Below are 8,402 nucleotides of genomic sequence, written 5' to 3' on the forward strand. Positions count from 1 at the left end.
TATTTAGGATAAAAGATAGACTTACAAAGAATCAGACGTCAAAAGGTACAAATTAGAAGGGATCATTATCAAACTCTTAACAGTCTTCAGAAGCTACTAGGAGAAATTTCTCAATTACAGACGATTATTGGTGTGGAAGGACATGACTTAAAGCATTTAAAAATGGCACTAAAAGGTGATAAGGACTTAAACAGTCCACGAATATTATCTGCTGAGGCAGAAAAGAGCTACAATGGGTAGAAAACAGAATATTGGATGTGCATGTAGATCGGATAAACCTTGATCTAGACTGCATTCTGGTTATCTTGCCATCCAGAGAATACCCTTCTGGGATTCTGATGCAGAGGGAAGACACTATATTGGAATGGATATTCCTGCCACATAAGCAGAACAAAAAGTTAAAGACGTATATAGAAAAGATTTCTGATTTGATTTTAAAGGGCAAATTAAGACTTCATCAGTTGACTGGGAAAGACCCAGCAGAGATTATAGTACCTTTAACTAATGAAGAAATTTCTTCCTTATGGAAGGATAATGAATATTGGCAGATAGCTCTCACCGACTTTTTGGGAACAATTAGTAACAACTATCCCAAAACCGACAGAATTAAATTCATAAAAAAGACAGTTTGGATTCTTCCACGCATTGTAAGACAAACTCCCATTTCTGGAGTTCTTACCTTCTACACTGATGCTAACAAAACAGGTAAGGCTGGTTATAAAGCAGGTGAGATAAGTAAAGTAGTTCAAAGTCCATATACATCTGTACAGAAGGCAGAATTATATGCAATTCTTATGGTGCTTATGGATTTTACAGAACCTCTTAATATAGTTACTGATTCCCAATATGCAGAGAGAGTCGTCTTGTACATAGAGACTGCAGAATTCGTCCCTGATAATACTGAACTAACCTCGTTATTCTTGCAGTTACAGGAAACAATCAGAAACAGAAGCAACCCACTGTACATCATGCATATCAGATCCCATACAGGTCTGCCAGGCCCACTGGCACAAGGCAATGACGAGATCAATTGTTTATTGATTGGCACTGTGCTAGAAGACTCAGAATTTCATAAAAAGCATCATGTAAATAGCAAGGGTTTAAAGAAGGACTTCTCCATCACTTGGCAACAAGCCAAGGAGATAGTGAGAAACTGTCCTACTTGTTCCTTTTATAACCAAACTCCACTGCCAGCAGGATGTAATCCTAAAGGCCTTTGGAGGAATGAGATCTGGCAAATGGATGTCTTTCACTCTACAGAATTTGGAAATTTGAAATATGTGCATCATACCATTGACACATTCTCAGGTTTCCAATGGGCTACTGCTCTCAACTCTGAAAAGGCTGATTCCGTTATTACACACCTACTGGAGGTGATGGCAATTATGGGCATACCGGCGCAGATAAAAACTGACAATGCTCCAGCATATGTCTCCACAAAAATGGAACAGTTCTTCAAATATTATAACATTAAGCATGTCACAGGTATACCACACAACCCTACAGGACAAGCAGTCATTGAAAGGTCTAACAGGACACTTAAGGAGATGCTCCATAGGCAAGCTGGTAAGTCAAAACCCCCCAAACATAGATTGCATAATGCTTTATTAGTGCTAAACTTTCTTAATGCCAATGACAGTGGACAAACAGCTGCGGAAAGACACTGGACTACGGAAAAAAACTGCTGAACTGAACCAACCAGTGTATTTCAAAGATGTGCTGACCTCGGTATGGAAACCTGTACATGTGTTATGCTGGGGTAGGGGTTTTGCATTTGTCTCCACAGGAGAAGAAAATCTTTGGATACCATCAAAATTGATCAAGATTCGAGTTGAGGAAGACAACCCTCTCGACAAGGATGACTGACAGGTATTTACTGAGGAACCCTCCTCCAGAAGTCAAAGGACACTACATGTGTGGATACTTAAGGAAAGAACGTAGCTATAACCATCGAACAAAAGTAATGTGCCATACAGTAAAATTTACAGCTGTCTCTCAAATAACTCTATGTCTCTTCATTTCCTAGTCCCTATTCAATTAAATCGATGCTGGATTTAGAGTTGGATTTGGCTTTCCTACTCTAAAATCCAAGCATGTTATTTAACAACATTTTAAAGTTTCTGTGTTATATCAAGAAGCCAATTGCTATAATACAGAATAAATGAAGAATAAGAGGACTGTCTTTGTCTTTTCTTGGCTTTTTCTTTCAAGGCCTATACCCTCTCATAATTGTTCTTCAAGGATTGCCTTTCCCAGTACACATACATGAACAAGCGAACATTTCTCTGATGACACTTATGTTTGAGTCCCATATAGCAGACAAGAACCAGCCTGACAGCAATCCCTGCATGCTCCGGAAAAAGAATTGGACTACACCTCCCTGACTGCACTGGATTCAACTCACTCTGTTTTGACTGACACTCCAACCAGAACCTTGAGTAATGACTTCAATCAAGTTGAGGATTTCAACGTAGATCGTCAATCAAACAAATCCCATGTAACATGGACTAGACATAACTCATTAGAGACCTTCCCTGTACTAGCATTTTTTTCCCACAGGGCCCCCACATGACTATCATCGTCCCATTTCAGCAGGAAGTAGCCTAGAAGATGCTACACCCCTGTTCCCCATTATTGTTTATTAGGGTAGTGTAAGCCTAGTTAAGAATGACCTTCTTATTGTTTAGAGTTGGGATAGGAAGAAGGTGTTCAAGTTAGACACCTTTTCCACATGACTTTAAGACTTAGCTGGAATAGACATAGGATGTGCCATAGCAGATTATTGTATCTTCTTGTATTTCAACTTTATGATTGTTAGTTTTGGATATTTTACACCATTAAGTTTTAATTCTCTTTTAGACTAAAAGGGGAATTGTAGGGAGACACCCTAGCCCCACCCAATAGTCATGGGACAGGTGCCGGGTGGACCCGGGACTCTCCCATAAGGGCGTGGTGAAGGAAAGCCAGTGTGACGTAAGGGAGCTTCTTAAGGGGTGCACCGGAAGACCCTAGCCCTTTTTTCTGGCCGTGCTTGCTGGTTTCCTGTAACCTTGCTCTGGCCTGCATTTGGCCCTGGTGTTTTCTTGAATAAAGAGACTTTACCATCCCAGATCACAGTTCATCTTTTGGCTCATGCTCCAACCTTTATTCATCAAAAAGTTTCAATTTCCTGCATCATAAAAGATTCCAAGCATGTTAGTGAATCTGAAAATTGCTCTAACTGCTCCTCTACACCTTTTTCTATGTCTTTAATATGTTCATCCTTAGACAGCATCTTGATGGTATGGAAACTGCCTTCTAGGTATTGGAGTCGAGATTTGAGGTCATGATTTGCTGATTTTGAGTCCTCAGCAATCGACCGTATGGACCTATGTAATCTGTCAGCCCTATTCTGTAAATTATCTTCCACATATTCAAACCTAGATTCAAATTTGTGATCTGCTACCTTAGATGCTTCAATAATTGATTGAATGGCATTATCCAATTCTTCAATACTACACTGGGTATTTGGCACCTTTGCATCTAGTTTCTGGGTCACAGAGCCTATCTGAGTTTCTAGCTGGCTACAGATATTCTTTAGTTCGTCATGGTCGTCTGGCAGCCTAGCCTCTAAGGCCTCAGACACGGAGGATCTCTCTGTGTTTATCTTACCATAAATACACTGCATCTCATCTTGGGTAACAGACAACTTTGTCTTTAGTGTATTGGATGCAGAGCCAAGCTTATCATCCAATTTCTGTTCCACTTGCTGCACGTGCAAACTGTGGCCTGACCTAACCTGTTCTCCAAAATCTCATTGCATAAAACTGTTATTTCCTGTAAGCAGGTGTGAAGTCATTTTTGTCCCTTTTCCTGAGGCCTCTGGCTAGTAATGTTATTTGTACCAGCAAGCTAACTGCCATTACTGCATATAGGCCTCAAACATTGAATAAGCAAAAACATTACCAATTTTAGCAAATGATAAATATTCTGCCATGATTTTACCTGATGATTTCTACTCCAGATGCATTAATTATCTTTGACCAGCAGGTGGCGCAGGTGTTCAGCTAGTCCATGCTGCTTTTGGCAATGGTGGATCAGGCAAGATGGCGGCGGCGGTAGTGCGAGGCCACACAGGTGGCTGTACTTAGCTTAGAGAGTGTACAGCCTTGTGGCTGCAACAACTAAAACAGGGGCAGCCAGGGGAAGCCTTGGACCCTGCTGAAAGCCGAGACCTACTCCCGAGGCCTACTCGGCTCAAGGGCTCTGGGCGTGGGTAGGCCGCAGTCCGAGCCGGTCCCGTGCATGCAGTTAGAAACTGTGACAGTAACCGTGGGGAGGTCTGTGGAAGTCTCCCAGCTGGCAGACAGTTCTGAGCAGCTCAGCGGCAGCCGGAACACGCTTGTGGCGCAGCGGGTCGGATGCCAGCTGGGAGCACCTGTGGAGACAGGGAGCGCTTTCCCGACCTAGGCCGCAGTCCCTGTGGGACCCGCAGGCTGTCCAAATGGGGCCTAGGTTTACAATATCTCCCACTTCTGACAACCAGATAATGTGGGAAATTACCAATATGGAGCCAGGTAAAAATACAAGGGAAGTTAAAAGGAAAAAGCCTTAATTAAAGAGCGACCTAGCCAGCCGGCAGGGCAGCAGAAGTACAGCAAGCTGAAGATGAAAGCGAAAGCAGGGCCGCCACCTAAGTGTCCCTCACTTTTCAACTTTCCCTACATGACCCTGACCATGCCCTCGCCTGTAGCTAGCCCTTAAGCAGGCATGGCTACAGCATCCCCTACAGTACAGGGTTGTTTGGGGTATCCTGGTGTGTCGCGTCTATCTCGACCAGCAAGAAGGACACAACCACGACTCTTCTTCAAGCAGTTTATTCAGAACCTTGTACATCAGCTTCTCCTTCTACCTCTACCTCAGCTTCACTCTCTACTAATCAGCTTCTACCCTACTAGCGCCCCCCGCCCCCCCCCCCCCCCGCAAGCCCTTAAAAGCAAGCTCATTACCCAATTAGCTCCCGCCACCTGGCGATCCCAGATAGGTCACAGCTGGAGGAGGCACACCAGAGCCACTAAGCGCTTCCAAATAAGGCTTGTTTACAGCTAAGCTCAGTCTCCCTGGCATCCAGCCAGGTGCCATCTTGGGGCTGTGGCTCCCCACACTGGGTTTTTTTGTTTTCCCATATAAAGTTAATAATTGTTCTTTCAAGGTCTGTGAAGAATTGTGTTGGGATTTTCATGAGGGATTGCATTGAATCTGTAGTTTGCTTTTGGCAAGATTGCCATTTTTACTATGTTGATTCTACCTATCCAAGAACATGAGAGATCCTTCCATCTTCTAGTATCTTCTTTAATTTCTTTCTTTAGAGACTCAAAATTCTTATGGTACTGGTCTTTCACTTTTTTGATTAGCGTTACCCCAAGGTATTTTATGTTGTTTGTGGCAATTGTAAAGGGTGATGTTTCTCTGATTTCTTTTTCCACGAATGTATCATCTGTATATAGTAGGGCTACAGGTTTTTTTGAGTTAATCTTGTATCCTGACAACTTGCTGAAGGTGTTTATCAGCTATAGGAGTTTCCTGGTAGAGTTTTTCGAGTCACTCATGTAGACTATCATATCATCTGCAAATAGTAAGAGTTTGACTTCTTCCTTTCTGATTTGTATCCCCTTGATCTCCTTTTGTTGTCTTATTGCTCTAGCTAGAACTTCAAGGACAATATTGAAGAGGTATGGAGAGAGTGGACAGTCTTGCCTTGTCCCCTATTTTAGAGGAATTGCATTGAGTTTCTCTCCATTTAATTTGATGTTGGCTGTTGGCTTGCTGTATATTGCTTTTATTATGTTAAGGTATGTTCCTGTTATCCCTGATCTCTCCAAGACCTTTATCATGGAGGGGTGTTGGATTTTGTCAAAGGCTTTTTTGGCATCTAGTGAGATGATCATGTGTTTTTTTCCTCAGTCTGTTTCTATGGTGGATTACATTGATGTATTTTCATATGTTGAACTGTCCTTGCATCCCTGGGATGAAGCCTACTTGATTATTGTGGATGATTTCTGTGATGTGTTCTTGGATTCCATTTGCCAGTATTTTATTGAGTATTTTTGCATCAATGTTCATGAGGGATATTGGTCTGTAGTTCTCTTAGTTGTATCTTTTCATTACGTAGGCATTCTGGTGATAAATAAAGCAACTACTAGCAGAAATCTATGCTGTCAAATTACTGCAGCCATGCACTGTCTCAGAGATTTGCTTCAGCCACTTCCCATTCAGATGAAGTTGTACTGAGAATCAAATTACTGAATAAAACTGAGGGAAGGACTGTGCAATGCACAATTCATCTCTTTTTAGTAGTTGGGAAAAGCCAAGCAGACAGAAATGACTAGACTTAGGAGAACTAACTTTAATATTCATGTCTGCAGTGCATTGTTTAATAAGGTACTTGCACCTATTCTGGGAGTAAGCCTTCTTAGCAATTAAGCCCCAAAAAGGTGGGTTCCTTGACAGTAATTGAAAGCATGGAACTGTTGTTTCAAAATAAGAATTCAAGGGGCTGGAGAGATGACTCCACAGTTAAAAGTACTTATTGTTCTTGTGGAAGACCTAGGTTCAATTCCCAGGACTCACATGGTGGTTCACAAACCATCTGTAACTAGAGTTCCAAGGGATCCAATGTCCTCTTCAGACCTCCATGGACATGTAGAGTACATACATACATTGTGCTGGTTGGTTTTTGTCAACTAGACATAAACGTAGACATACCTGGGAAAAAGAAATGTCAACTGAGGAATTGCCTTCTTCAGATTTGTTTATAGGCATTCTGTGGGCCATTTTCTTGATTAATGATGGACATGGGAAGGGCCTAGCCTACTGGATGATGTCATCCCTGACATGTGGTCCTGGGTAGCATAAGAAAGTGGTTTGTGGAAGCTTTGGAGAACCAACCAGCAAGCAGCATTTCTTCCTGGTCTCTGATTCAGTTCCTTCCTCTAGGTTCCTGCCTTGAGTTCCTGTCCCAACTTGACTTTATGATGGACTCCCACTATTAAGCTGAAATAAACCCTTTCCTCCCCAAGATGCATTTTTAGTCATGGTGGTTTTTTTTATCACAGCAACAGAGAGCAAACTAAGACATACATGCAAACACTCATATACATAGATAAATCTTTAAAAATTTTTAAAGATTCAAATGGGTCACTCAAGAGCCTCTTTCTTACAGATATTTAAATGATAATGGAGCTGTCAAGGACTAGAACTCAGTATTGCTTTGTTTCTTACATCTGAATGCATATTCCTTTTTAAAAGAAGTTGAGATGCCAGCAATGACCCATCACTCTTTTCTCTCCCTGACAACCTTCTCACTTTTCCACTGGAAACTGCCATTCCCCTCAGGAAAGTTAAAATAAGAATGCCAATCAATTTGATCTGTCAGTCCTGCTTTGAAAAATCTAAATTTACACCTCAAAAGAGCTGTCCAGTAAGACAACAACAAAGAATTTCTAGCCTCCTCTCTCAAATGTTTTAATTCCTATCCAATGATTAAGCCTTCTTTGCTCTCTGTCAGGTGTCACATTTCCAAGATGTGCCTGTTATGCTATATTTTATGTCTTGAAAACACAGCACATCTATGCCATGGCATTTGCGCTTACACACACATCATGTGCACACACACACACACACACACACACACCATGTGCACACATACACAGAAGCCATGCATTTAAAATATATACTTAAAGAAAGCTTCTCTTAGGGCCGTGGAGACAGCTCAGGGGCTAAGAGCACTGCTCTTGGAGAGGACCAGCGTTTGGTTCCCAGCATCCGAACAGGTGACTCACAACTACCTGTAACTCCAACTCTAGGGGTGTCCCATGCTTATCCCTCCATGCATAAACATATACCCACGCACAAATAATTTAAAATAAATCCTTTTTAAAAGCTTCTCTCCTTATCAGTCGGCCTCTCTGTCTTGGTGCCCACCCATCTTCTGCTCGCCCAGCCTAGTTTTAACAAGCATCCCCCTAAGTCACTTTAGCACTCTTGAGATTCCATCACCCTGGCCTGCTTTCAACAAGAATCCCTCAAGGTCTGACGATTCCTCTTAGTAATTTTCCATCCCCTGACATCCACACCCCTTCCTCTTGCCTATAAATCACTAGCCCCCAAGTAGAACTCGATCTCTCCTAGTGTTTTAATAAGTATCAAGTGGGCTTTTGTTTTGTTCTTTTGGTTTTTTTTTTTTTTTAAACAAACTTCCGACAGAATTCTAAGCGCAGAATCTTCCTCTAGAATAACGAGGGTTTCAGGGTCTCCTGGGACACTTACTATGTTCTCCACAATGCTGCGGGCAAACAACTCGAAAGAACTTCTACACAGCTACCTCGCCCGGGGGAATTACATGTTTGGGAGTTAATAGGCGA

This window comes from Cricetulus griseus, chromosome 5 (assembly GCF_003668045.3).
Source record: "Cricetulus griseus strain 17A/GY chromosome 5, alternate assembly CriGri-PICRH-1.0, whole genome shotgun sequence".
Classification (NCBI taxonomy): Eukaryota; Metazoa; Chordata; class Mammalia; order Rodentia; family Cricetidae; genus Cricetulus; species Cricetulus griseus.